Source organism: Mycteria americana, chromosome 7 (assembly GCF_035582795.1).
Source record: "Mycteria americana isolate JAX WOST 10 ecotype Jacksonville Zoo and Gardens chromosome 7, USCA_MyAme_1.0, whole genome shotgun sequence".
Classification (NCBI taxonomy): Eukaryota; Metazoa; Chordata; class Aves; order Ciconiiformes; family Ciconiidae; genus Mycteria; species Mycteria americana.
The window spans coordinates 1,460,395-1,474,335 of record NC_134371.1 but is presented as its reverse complement, the minus strand read 5'-3'; the positions used below and the strand labels follow the sequence as shown (position 1 = coordinate 1,474,335).

Here is a 13,941-nt window from a genome sequence, read left to right as displayed (position 1 = left end):
CTCCACAGTTTGTTTTACAAACAAACCTCAAACATGTAAGAAGAGGAGAAGAGGATGAACAGAAGCTTATCGTACAAGTGTTTAACAACATGGGTTAACTAAAATTAAGACCTTTTTCAGGTGTGCTTAGAAGAAGCTGCCCGAATTGAGTGGTTGCCAGACTCCCACTCAGTCAACCACACAGTCAGAAGACTCAAGTGTGGGGTTTTTTTGTTTTGGATTTTTTGTTTTTGTTTTTTTTAAAGTTCTGATACATTACTGCAGATCAAACTGACTGATGTTTATCAGTATTGTCATTTAATGAAAAACAGGACACTGCCTACAAATAGATATAATGCTGTCTACTACAGCGCACAGTTGTCTTCTCACTCTTCCCCTTTAAGTGCTGCAGCAGTATTTTTTAATAGCCTTGCCACTTTTGGAAGGCAGAGTTGATCCTTCTATCCTCCACCCATCTTATTTCAACACACAAAGTATTTCAAGTTGTCACTGACTTCTATTATGCTACGTATTTGGGTTTTTAGTATTAAGAACAGTACGAACTGGCAAAGCACATTAAGCTGCAATGAGGTCTCATACAATACACGAACAAATACTGAAGTTAACAGTTGCCTGAAATTTCACTGGGGTCCAAGAACAGGGGGTGGGGGGGAAGAGTCTCCAAGTCACACAGTCTACAACTTCTCATGAACCACAGCAGTCAGATTTCAGCCGCTGACCACCATGCACTGCAGATGACTGGAATTCGTTTCTACTCTACTCAGACATGTTTATAGTTGGGAGAACTTCTCAGCGCGCTGCCAATTTACTTTGCTCAGGAAATTAGGAAACACAACATTTCTTCCTGCTGTATGTTATGGCACACTGACAAGGTGTTTGACCATGCTGGGCTAGAACTTTCACTTTTAGAATTTATCTGGTGCTTCATCAATGACATCATCAGTCATTGTAAGGAACAGTAAAAATCCTGGATAGTAGATGACTTTAAAAAAAAAAAAAAAAAAAGAAGAAGAGAAAAGAGAGGGGCAGAGAGAAGCAGCATACCCAAGTGCCATCCCCCACAACACATACCCTAAGAATTACTACCCCTGGAAATCATGCATCAGAGTTTGAATCAAAGGTTGTCTTTTTTTGCATCCAATCTGCTAATTACTATATACGTTCAGTGAACCAGACGCATCATAAAATCCTTTTACTCAAAATTTTAGGACAGATTCTGTCATAAAGATCAGTACTGAGTGATGGAGTGACTACATTCAATTTAACCAACTACAAATTAGTTGTGCTGTGTGACTGGCTTTTTTTGCTTAATACCAGAAGGATTTATTTAAAGCATTTGTTTCTGTTAAATCCAGAACTTTTCTGGTTAAAGTTAGATCCAGTTAAGTGAAAGTCAAACGGCATCACAAGACAGGATTTGATTTCTCTCCTCTTGCCCTTATGTCATTTAAAAGAAATGTCCAACTTGTAGTACTCTCAAACTCCCCTCTCCTAAAGGCTATGTGCCAGGTTTAGAAATGCAGGTTTAATTCACTTCCTATTTGTTTCTTTTTATAGCACAAGATCTAGAAACACTACAGATCTCACCAACACTGGAGTTTGCCCTGCCTTTATGATAAGGGCTTCCTCCTTAAAGTTGGTGGCTCCTGTTAAGGGCCTTCCATGTCTTTAGGCAGCTCATTAACAAGCTGGAGATCACCAACAGGAACAATGTCCTCATACTTGCTCAATTTTCTTAAGCTATTTTTTCCTACTCGTTGGCACTGCTTTAATCAATGACTGATATCCACAACTTCCTCAAAAACTCTAGTTAAATCAGCTGCATAAACACAAATGCGCAGTAGTATATGCACAGTGTTACAAACTATTCCATACAATTCACCTTTATAAGGCCTAAACTATGTCTCATTTACAACTGCAAAACTCCCATCAACATCAGAAGTCCTGCTTTAACAGATGCCATGAAAATATACACAAACTAAATGCCCTAAGATCAATTATTTTGGTTGACATTTCTTCTCAACAGTTACTCTCCCTTCACCCCTAGATAAAGATATTAACTGAGCAGGACTTACATTCTTATAAATACTGTAGCTTGCTAGCTGGATATTCAAAATTTAGATTGCCCTGAATTAAAAAAATTCTGATTAGGCAGGTAAAAGATTTTAACTAGGCAGGCCAAATTAGAGTTAGAAAAACAATTATCTTACAGAACCTGTTATTATCTGGGAGCAAAAAGCATGTAGAATCAAACGACAGCACATAAAAGGAATATACAGAAAGGTCAGAGGTACTGCAAATAATCTAAATAGATTATTTACATCAAGGGTCACTATAGAAGAAAACTGATACCAAAGCCTTTCTGGCAAGCAAGAGTGGGAAAGAGCAGACTTGGTGGAAGATCTGTCTGAAACGGAAGTAAATGTGGAAGACCAGAAGTCACCAGAACCAGGTGATCAGCACCCAAGAGTGCTAAGAGGAAAAAAAAAAAATTCTGATAAAGTTACTATGAGATCATTTTATTCTATTTGCAAGATGACAGAATACACATAACAACATTACCAGGTTGGTGAGAGGGACAGATGGTACAATATCATTACAGTTTTGTATATGGGTTATGTAGCAGTCATAGAATCAAGGTTCTCAAACATTTATCTGACCTTTTTCCTACTGCTTACAGTACTAATTTTTTATCTCCTTGCAGGTCCATGCAATTCCCCATTGCTAGCCATTCTGGACAGCGCTATTGTTCCTCTCTGCCAGGTGCCACAGTCACTGAAAATATCAGTCCGTCGCTATCAAAGCCATTTGTATGTGGAAGTTGGTCTGGCTTGTAGATCACTTATTTCAAAGTTCAGTATTATTGTTCTTGCTTAATGTTTTCTAACTTACAATGACCTATACGTCTGGCAGAAAGAAGATTAGAATGCAGATTTAGCTTCATAGTGATGTTGCTGCTGACACATTACTATCTGGTAACAGAAAAAAGCCACTGGAGTAGAAGCTAGTACAATTTAGCTTCTCCTCTCGGAGATAAGAAACAATTACCAATTTCAGATACCTTCAGATAGAAGTAATAAAAATTTCTGATTAGCCTCTCCAAAGCTGAATCTTCTCATCAGGAAAAGAAGGTTAACATCTGCATCACTTTTTTTTTTTTTTTTTGGGGGGGGATTTAAAATAGTAAAAATGGGAAAAATTACACCCTTATTTCCATAGAATTTTTATGCTGAATCAGAATCAGAGCTTTTAGCAAAAGAATAGCTGAAAAGAGGGTGATTGAAGTGAGGGACTGCATCCACAGGTGTATGAAATTAATCAGTTTGTTATGGGAGTTACCACAATCTAAATAAGGGAAAACGATATATATATACACATATATTTGTAACGCCAAACACTGCAAAGCTAACAGCCCATAAAAATACCTTTTATTGGGCAATATCCACTGAGCAACTACAAAGCCAAACAAGAAAAAAAAGAAAGAAAAGACCCTGACAGCCTATTTGTTCACTCTGCAACAAACTGGAACAACTTTCAGCAAGCCTGCCCACAAGTAACTGTCCTAATGGTAAGCCACTTGCCTTTTCAACTATTTATAGCATTCTGGCAGAAATCCAGAGCAATAAAAAGGCCATGGCAACCCTGCCAATATATTCTGTTACAGCGAGATTCTTGAGATAGCGAGTCAGCGCTCATAGCATCGAGCTCAATGGTATGCATTTCAGAAAAACAAATCTTGATTCAACCAATTAATACCCACTGACAAATGAACCCCCGAAGAACGCTCTGTGGCACTAGAAATGTAAATCTTTTTGATAAATTATGAAGACATCACAACAGGAGTCTTCACTTTAAAAACCTTTCCCATGCTGAACAAAGTAATGCTTTTTATACAACTGAGAAGCAGCAGGGTGCTTCTGCCTGTCTCCCTGAGTCTGAAAAGTTACCTACATACTCATTTGTCACAGAACAAAACGATCTCTTGCATGTCACAAACAATGAATTTATAAATCATTTTGTGAAGCTTTCTAGCAACAGGGATGAGGCTATTCCCATATAACACACTTGCTGGAACAGCCAAACTAACAAACACAGCAAGCAAAGACCTCGGAGAACGGAGGAGAACGGCTAGACGCCTAACTTGCCTCATGCTCTACAAACCTGGGTTGTCACCTGCAATCCCTACCTTCACAATAACCAAGCGTTAGTACTAGCAAATACTGATCTTGTCACTATACGCAAGAGAACTAATCAATCAGGATATTTGGGAAGAAATTTTTGTTAATATAAAAATATGAACCACACAAAAACATAAATTAAGCATTGCTTAGTCTTGAAGGAAGTGTATCAGCCAGGGAACTCTCCACCACAGTCTAGAAAGAACAGTGATTTAGAGAGTGCCCAGGAAACTCTCCAGAGAAAGTTTGGAATTTGTCATTTCATTCCAATGACACATTTCCCCATCAGGCTCCTGTCGTCCCCCCCTCAGAGCCCAGCGGGCACCGCCCTGGGTGCCGCCGCAGCCACACGCCTCCTGCAGCCCTGCGCCAGAGGGAGACCGCAAACCCTCCCAGGTTCATCGTTCTCACAAGGGCACCTGTGCCAAGTTGGCAACCGCCTAACTTCCATACCCGAAGGAAAGCAAGTTCAAAGTGCAAGCGTACTCATCACCACATTACGCTGTTTTACAGCCCTGCGCAGGTGCTGTTCCGAAGGCAGAGCAGCAATGCCTGTCACGGGAAAGGCCAAGGGGCAGGACACAGCGCTGCGAGAGATGAACAGCACAGCTTCAAGTGCTATTGGACTTCTCTCTGCGCCATCGCAGGCGCTTCAGCCTCTTTCCTACGCATCTGTAGAAGAAGCTATCCAGGGCAGCAAACTATCACACATGCTTAAAGGTAGGGGGAAAGTTGCAGGTTTTGATACTGCTGCACATAAAGCTGCTTTTCCTATAAAATGTACAAATAAACGTTTGTATACATGATCTTCATATTGATACAGCCACATCCATAGTAGAAGTTACGGTACGACACGCAGGATAGCACATACCACGCTTCGGCAGGCAAGACTTCCTAGGTATAAACACTGCACAGACCAACCTCACTGTTGTCCAGAGTAACATGGAACAATGCAACGTAACTCGCTATCCACAATGAAAGCTTTCATGTCATGAATACGAGGTTTAAAATTTCATTTAAACAAAGCATGTTGAGCCAATGATACACAAGAGGAGCCAAGGGAACATACATATATCCTCCCACTATGACAGCCTTGCTAAACACAGATATTTCTAGACTTACTAACAACTTAGTGCCTTTTCAAAGCTACACATTATTTTTATGCAAGAAGGGCAATGCCAGTTCTCTGAAACCAGACTGACCTCCTGAAGACTTATCGCTCAGTCTCAACTAAGAAAGGCTGTTTCTTCATTCCTTATCAGTCTCTGTACAAAGGAAAGCAGAGATGCAAGTTCGTATAACTGCTGAACATCCATCCACTTTGCTACCAAAGAAATATGCAGATAAATACAGTTTTCCTCTTTTGTGCTTCCTGCAGCAACAGTAAACCTGAAAATTGGTGAAAGATTGGTAAGCTGCTACTAGAACAAACCCTGCAAGACCCAACAACAAAGCACGATCGCTTGCGAGGATCTGTGTGGGCACTAAGTTTCAGATGATCATGACAGCGATGCTCTGCAGGAAAGGACTCAAACACCTGCTGGATAAATCAGTTTTGGGTTACAGCTGGAAGGCTTTAAAATTTTTAAGTACTTTTGTTCTACTGTCCTTAAGCACAAATATTCACATAAATAACTCTCTATGCAGAGGTTAGGCCACAGAAGAAGAGCCAGAGGCTCCAAGAAGTCAGGTACAAATGCTGCTGTGGGATTTTTTTTTTTTAAACATAGAATATATTTACATAATATACAGATAGGTTTCAGTACAAATAAATATTATGGCAGATGGCAGCTTCATGCCATAGTTCTGGCGATGCCAGCTTCCACAGCTCTTGTCCAACTTATTCATCCCTGTTCCTACCACGCTCTTTCAGGTATGTCACCGCAATTGCTTGTGGGCTGACACTGGATGAGATCTGGGAACTGCTCTGACGGGGATGTGAGGGAGGCGAGAGAAAGAAAACTCTGACCAGGTCTGTTTTGTGCGTTATTTTTCAGCTACATCTTGTCTGGCTGGCAGCAGGCTGAACTGACAGAGTAACGGGGAAGGGGGAAAACCTCCAGGCACCTCTAGCAGCAAAGCGGGACCTTTTACAGCAGTGTGCAAAAAATAGAGGATACAAATAAACAGACAAACTCTATAGAGAGGGCTGTTATGACTCTCTTGGTTAAACTCAGAATTTTAAGGCCATTCATCTAGAATATGATTTCAATCCTTGTTTCAAACAATATTCCATCTCAAAATGAGTTCTTTTTATTTGATGCCAAACCTGTCTGTTGCTGGATAACACAAACCATCTTAAGTCACTGGTGAGGGAAGATTTGGGATTTGGGTGGTGTTTTTTTTTTCTTTTAAGAAAAGATGCTATACTGGTAACGTTAAAAACAGCCATTAGAGGACAATTAGGTAGCGAAGTATTGGTTCTTAGGGTGAGGACCTCAGCTAGAGAAAGAACAAAAAAGTATCTCCAAAAGTACTTAATGAAAGTAGTAAAGAAAAAACTGAACACAAAGTCCTAGACCAAGGACTGGCAGAAGAGTTTTGAAAAGTAATCTAATTACAAGAGGGAAAGTTCCAAGGGGACCTGACAGTGAGTCTCTCCTCATAAGAATCTGGGACACTGAGTTACATACCATCTGTGCTGCATTTCCACAGGAAGATAAATTGACAGTACAGAGCTTCAGAGTCATAAATTTTTCAGAAAGGGACACAAAGACAATTAATTCATCAAAAAAATTTTGGCAGTAATACAACACAAAGAATACTGAGAGAACAGCATGCAGATGAAGTTTTGAATACAAGCGTAGATAGGCAAGAAAAAATTACTCAAATTCTCTAAAGAGAGGTAAAACAAAGTAAGATTCTAATGGCCACTATTCAAGAATATTGGTTTTGTAAATTTAAAATAGAAATTGAATGGCCTTTCATTGACAAACACTGTTAATATTGTCAAGCTTTAGCAACCACAATTAAAATCAATAAAAATGCACACCTACAATCGTGTCATTGAGACGACACAGCAATTGTAACTGAGATCTCACAGCCTTGGGTGCTTTGCCATTTCTTTTCCTGAACCTTTTCCCCAAAAATATACATGTTACCACTCACTATTCCCTGACATTTGCTGTCAGTCCAGTTCAAGTGAGATAAGGAAGTAGAATCATGTTTTGCAGGGAAGAAAAAGAAGAACCAGAGACACTATTACATGGGAGAGATTGCAAAGGCCTTAAGAGAAAACCAGAGAGTAACAGAGAAAACAGCCAAGTGATTAAAGGTGCAGCCTGTATCCTGAGTGAACTGGGTGTTCACCCAGCTCCTGGGTGTATCAGGTGAACTCAACCCTACCACAGAAGTTTAAATCAACCCTACCACAGAGGAGGGTTGAGCAGGACTGTTCTTCAATTCTTTCCTCCCCTGGCATGCAAATGCTTGAGAATATTGCAATCATATTATTTCAGGAAAGTTAACAGAAAAAAAAGAATGCACTGAAAACCACCCTGATTTATTCCAGAAAACTCTTGAGTAAAACACACCAAAAGAATGGGTTCCCTCTGTTCTTCAGTCAGTATTGCAGTTTATAATGAGAGGACCTTCATCTGTTACTCTTGATCTTGGCAAATAGTGGTCATTTAGGTTTTGATTACATGCTACAAAAGAGCTGGTATATACAGGGTACATCTACACTGCCAAATAAAAAACCCTAAAACCCAAGCAAGATACTTAATGTACTACTTCATTGTGTAATCTTTCAGAAACAATGCCCTGAAGGGTCTACTCTGAGCAAAGTATGAGATGGCAGCTCCAGGGATGTGGAAAGCATTAGCAAATCAGTTGCCTTGATTTTTTTTTTTTTTTAAACAAAATCCAGCTACATAGTTCTATTTTAATTAGCAAAATAAGTAAACACAATCATTAACATGATCCAAAGGTCTCCTTAAAAGATTGCACCAGCTAATACTATTTTAAAGGGATTAAACTGTGTCTATGCAAAGCTTGACAAGCATTTCAAGATCTGCTGGGTAAAACACCACAGAAGCAGGATGCTAGAAACAAAAACATGGTTACATGGTCAGCATTTAAATGATACCGCAATGACCCCTGGGATACAGAAGATTTTCCTGAAGAAACGCAAGTTTTACGCAACTAATATTTAAATTTCATATATCCAGCATTGGGAAAAAAAGAACCATAAAGGCAGTTTAAGTTTTATGTTTATGTTGGTGTTTCTTGAAGATACTGTACAATTCGTTAGAGTGACAAAGTAAGGCAAGTCTATTCAGGCTCCTAGTCCCATCTGGTTTTAATAACTGCCTCCAGGCTCAGGCTAAATTCACTGGTAACAGATACACAACCACAAATGCCCTCCACCAACACTTTCTGTGCCATACGCAGCGCTACGGAAGATTCTCAGACGGCCTCTCCAAAAGTGATCCTTCACAACACCTCTGAGCAGGCATGAAGGCAAAGATAAGGGCGCCTGAGCAGAGACTGAAATCTAACACAAGAGCTATATTTAATTTCACAGAGGATCGCACAAGTCAGAGACAAGCACATTGTGAATAGTCAGTTTTCTTTACGATTAGCTGGCATTCCTTCAGAGGGACATCTGAAATGGGGAACACAATGGACAGCTTGAACAGGACTCTACACAGGACAGAAGGGAACGTACTGAAAAACACTTCACTTCTCTTTACTACTCTAAACCAATGTTATATTAAAACACTGACTGTTCTCAGAAAAATCTTTTAAGAGTTAAACCTATCCCCACTGGCAATCCCCCCCCCCCTCCAGCTCACTATCAACAGTAAGTATCTTGGGCTGAGAAACTTTTCCATAGGTACCAGCCAAAAAAGCAGTTCCCTGCTTTGGTCACCACTGTGACTGCAGGTGACACGTCAGAGCTACGGAGAGGAAAGCTCTGGGATCCCAGTCCGGGTTACCAAGCAGGGCAGGGCAGCAGCAGCGGGAAGAACGGGCTCACACCCAGGCGAGCAGGCAGTGTCATCACTCTCCAGTCACCCAGGCCGAATATCTTCCTCTTGTGTCCTTCTCCTACACTTAGCAACAGCCGGCCAGAATTTAGTCTATTTACATAGCAGGAAAATACACCATGACGGTGATGGATGGAAATCTGTGAGTTTGGGGTATTCTTTTCATTATGTTTAAGTGAATAATTTGAAGTTAAACGCTTATTGTATTTTCCAGAAAACTAGGCATTTTTTTCAAGGGCACTTTTTGTATAGGTAATTGCCAGGTATTCACTAAATTAAGTATTATACAATGCATATATGTGTGTAAAAATTTCTAAACTCGTTTAAAAATAAGCATTCTTTCTCTTAAGTTCTGCTCACCAAAGAAAATGAGCTGAGGGAAGTATGATTCTGTTCAGATGTGTTGTTCCTGAGTATTGAAGTCATATATCTAATCTTGTCTCCAATAAGGACACTAAATTATAGAACAATCACTGGGTCAGGAATGCAATTACCAACTGCATATTATTTTAAAGTTACTGTTTACCAACACTGCTACTCATCTGCAAAGAAACAGTGCAGGTCAACCCAGAGAGTTATTTCAGCTGCCAGAAGAACCCTCTAAACAAATAATTCCTAGGTATTAAAGCCAGAGAGTTCAGGAACAAGCGCTGATGTCAGAACAAACCATGAAAGAAGCAATCTGAGGAAACACAAGGACAAACACGCTGTCCCAAGCCATCAGTATGATGCACATCCATAAATGTGGGCTCCTAAAATTTAAAGGTTAAAAAAAAAAAAAACAAACCCATAACGGTATTTTGGACTCACTGCTCTACAATACGTCCTCCAGAATCCCTGGAATCTCCTGACAATCAAAAAAGGTCCCATTGGCAGTAAAAGCAGATTATGCAGCAAGGCTGGGAGAAAGGCAAAAACCACAAATGGTAAATTTAGCAGTGCTCTGCAACCATCAGCCTAGACCAAACAGGAAAAAAGGAGGTTAATGACTTATATTACTCTCTTACCTGGAAATCAAATCGGTGATCTATAACTTACGAATAATTCTCTTTCATTATAGTTCACCTGAATCACCCAGGGTCTACTCACAGTATTTAAATTTTTATTTTTACTTTTTTTATTATATGCGGGTTTTGTTTTGGGTTTTTTTGGTTTGTTTGGGGTTTTTTTTTTTTTTTCTTCAATCTTCCAAAGAAACTGAGCAACAGAACTTTGCATTCTCTAAGAGTAATACACATACTTCTTAAATGAACATTAGGACTGTATTTTCCTATGGAAAAAGATGAAGCTGCATCATTGAAAGTATGTTGGAAAGACGTGAAACATTAACCTAATTTACCAAAAAGTGCTACAGGAAAGCTTAACTGGTTCCTAACATATTCACACAAATAAAATTAAGGTACTCAGACAAGATGTTAACCTGCCTCACAAACCCACACAGGCTTCTCCACCGAAATCAAGACACAGAGTTTAAAAAGTCAGAACCTGTCAAAGTATTTTTTGTTCGTGTCTTTTTCTGCTAACGCTAATCTTCTGATATTCCATAAGCTTTTTGCTGGCCTAATGGCAGAGAGAGAAATAAAATGCTAAAGCTTTCCTTTCTCCTATAAATTTGGTGATTTGACCTGTCAGACCAATTGTCTTCAAGACACTTCACCAATTTCCCTGCCAGTCCTCTTTCCCAAGACAGGCTCTTGGGAAACTGACCTCTTTTGCACCACGGACTGAGACTGGAGGGAGTTCTTCTCACTAGTGAGATTGATTGCGCAGTACTCTCAGACTAGACGAGCTTTTATTTCTGAGTAAGCTGGCCTATGGCATCCCCATCAGCTTACGCCTCAATGTAACAGCTCTCACTGACTCAGGTCGCAATTTGTGTGATTTTGTGTTCTAACAGTTATGAACTCCCATATTACACGTACAGGCAAATACACAATAAAAGATTTAAGCTTTCTGAAGCCATCTTACAAGATGTTTTCATAAACAAACACATTGTATGCTGCACAAATCATTCAGATCAACTCTTCTTTGTTAGAGACATTCCAATGAGCTCCCACCAAAAGCAGAGACGGTCTTTGCTGTCTGTATTCTGCTTCTAACAAAGGCAGCTTTGTTCCATCAGAAATGGCCTTGTCATGCATTAGAAGCCTATCTTGGTGTTTCTGGAGAGTTTCCATTAAACATGTTCTAAGTTAAAGTTCCTAGATACAAGCTTTAAGCAATTTTGACTCAAGATAGTATTTTTATCAGTTCACATTCTTTAGCTCAAACTTTTGTCTGAGCAACCCAAACCACTGATAACTACACTCATACTCAGATTTTATATTTTGAAGTAAAGGAAAGACTGCTTAAAATACAGCATAATGGGACAGATGCTCAATTTTATTACAATTTTATAACAGAAGGATGGATTTTGCTACCTTGAAAGACCTTGAAAATGGGAAGTGATAGTTTGGAGATACCAAGAACGATGCTTCTATTTTAAAATCACTTTCATTATTTACACAAATGAGGTCGTACAAAGCCAGCACAAAGTTTTGTTATAGTTTAACAGTATTGCATAACTCAGGAAACAAAATATGTTTTCATTTAAGTTTAAAAAGGAGTTACGAATTCTGTTTTTACTCCAAGTTATAAAAAAAACCCCCAAGTTCTTAGACCATTAGACTTTCCAGACAAGAAAGAATAAGATTATAATTTTAGGCTAGTGTGGTATTTTTCCATTCTCTCCCCCCCCCCCCCCCCCCTTCCTTTGAAGACTATTAATCACAAGAGTTGTAAAAATTCCCCTAAAAATACTGCTCTCCCCACCCCCATTTCTGCTTTAAATATCTTAAGTGAGAAATTTAAAAGTGGATTTAATGATTTGGAAGGCGTATTCAACACAGGGAGAAACACAGGGGAAAAAAACAAACATACACCTATTCAGATAGCTATACTAGTATGGTCAGCTGTGTCTTACAGCAACGATCCAAAGGAGAGGCTAAGTCTGCAGGCTAATGAAACCTCTGATTTCTGTTAAGCTATCTAAAAAAGACAGCAATTACCCCCTAATACATGATGGTTCTGTGACATCATCATCTAGCAAAAAAGGGGCTCATGCTACTTTACTTTTACAATTCACATTTCATGTAAGGAGAAGCCTTTAAAAAGCACTATTCCTTGAAAATAAGAACTTTGATAACATGCACTCCCTGACAACACTGCTGTCACACAACTCTCATTACTGTGGTGGCTGTGGATGGAGAAAATACCCAGCTTCTGGCAAAAGACCTCAGCTATAAGAGGGAGAGAGAAACAAAAGGGAACGGGGGATGGAGAAATGAAGGTATACCAAGGAAGTCCAAAGGTACAGCTATTATATAGCTCCTAAATTAGGTTTGCACTTGACACAATACATTAGACTCTCTCACGTGTATGCTCCATGAAACAAAATCTTACTACCACATAAACTTCAGAAGACACAAAATCAAACTGCTGCACAACAGATGTAAAATTCCACAGCCTTTGTGGGGTTTCAGAGAAATAGGAGCCAAGAAAGGACACTACCATGACTGGGAATATGAAACTTGAGAAGTTCCATGAAGATAAATACAGGTTTAATGATAAAGAATTCAGAACATCACAAATTCTACAAGAAAGAAACAAAGGGGACAAAAGAAAAGGGAACAAAACAAAAAAACCAAAAACCCAACAAGAAACCCACCCCCCAAAAAAACACAAAAAAAAGCTGAAAAGATGGGAAGGACTGACTCCAGAAATATTCCTAGCCTGACAGATTCCTTACCCAACCATTAGCCCCTCTGCTGAAGTAAGGCTAATATTTTTCTGTTCCACAGGTAGAGAGAGATACATTTAAAGTTGTAGAGTGCTACGGTTAAGACCAAGTGGTATCTTAAGTAGGCCATGTGCATCCTTTAGCCATTGTGCTTGATTTCAAACTGGAAATAAGGTGTAAGAAAAAAGCATAGACATTTTTATTTTTTTAGTTACGTAGACCACAGAAGTTCACCTGCTGATACTGCTATTAAGCAGGCTAGGATAACAAACAAATTATAACAAAGCAAACCCTCATTAAACAACTTTTTGAGAGAGAGTTTAAAGTATTCATAACCCTGAAGTACACTGTGAGTGCACACACATACGTATGTCCCATATTAAATCATGCTGGCAGCAATTATCAGCAGTCATAAAACAGACATTGTATTGTGTGAGATCTGCCAACATTTCCTTTTCATTTGGCACTATTTGTAGTGTGTCCATTTTTCTTGTTCTTGACTTTGTACTAAAAAAACTTACCAAAAAAAAAGCACAGCACAGCGGGTCTTTTAAAAAGAAATACAAGTCTCTGGTGTCAGGTGCTATGGCGTGCACAGCACTGTTCATAAACAGCAAAATGCCTATGCTGTTTACATAAAAGATACCAAAGTCACACAGTATGCTGCACACTGCGTACTCAGTAGAAAGTAAACAGTGATTCAACTGATTAAGGAAAACACTGGCAAGAGTCAGTTCTTAAGGGCAAATATGAAACCCTGGCTCAATTTTTAACAGTTTAATAAGGGCAGACTAAGCTTAATTTGACAGACTGTAAAGACTAGGTATGACTGCCTAAGATATCAACATTTAGCTTAGGAACTGTTTAGATTTGAAGGATGCTTATTTCTACCAAAATACATGATGTTCTTTCCTTCCCTACCAATTTTCAGAGAAACTATATCCCATTAAATGTGAGCCCAAGCATAGTGGCAAGGCGAGTCTCTCAAACTCAT

General features: G+C 39.2%; 1 protein-coding gene across 1 annotated transcript in view; it reads right to left on the bottom strand.

The window, feature by feature from the left end:
• ARHGEF26 (Rho guanine nucleotide exchange factor 26) overlaps positions 1 to 13,941 on the bottom strand; it is a 62,138-nt gene that overhangs the window by 30,536 nt on the left and 17,661 nt on the right. The window lies entirely within an intron of this gene.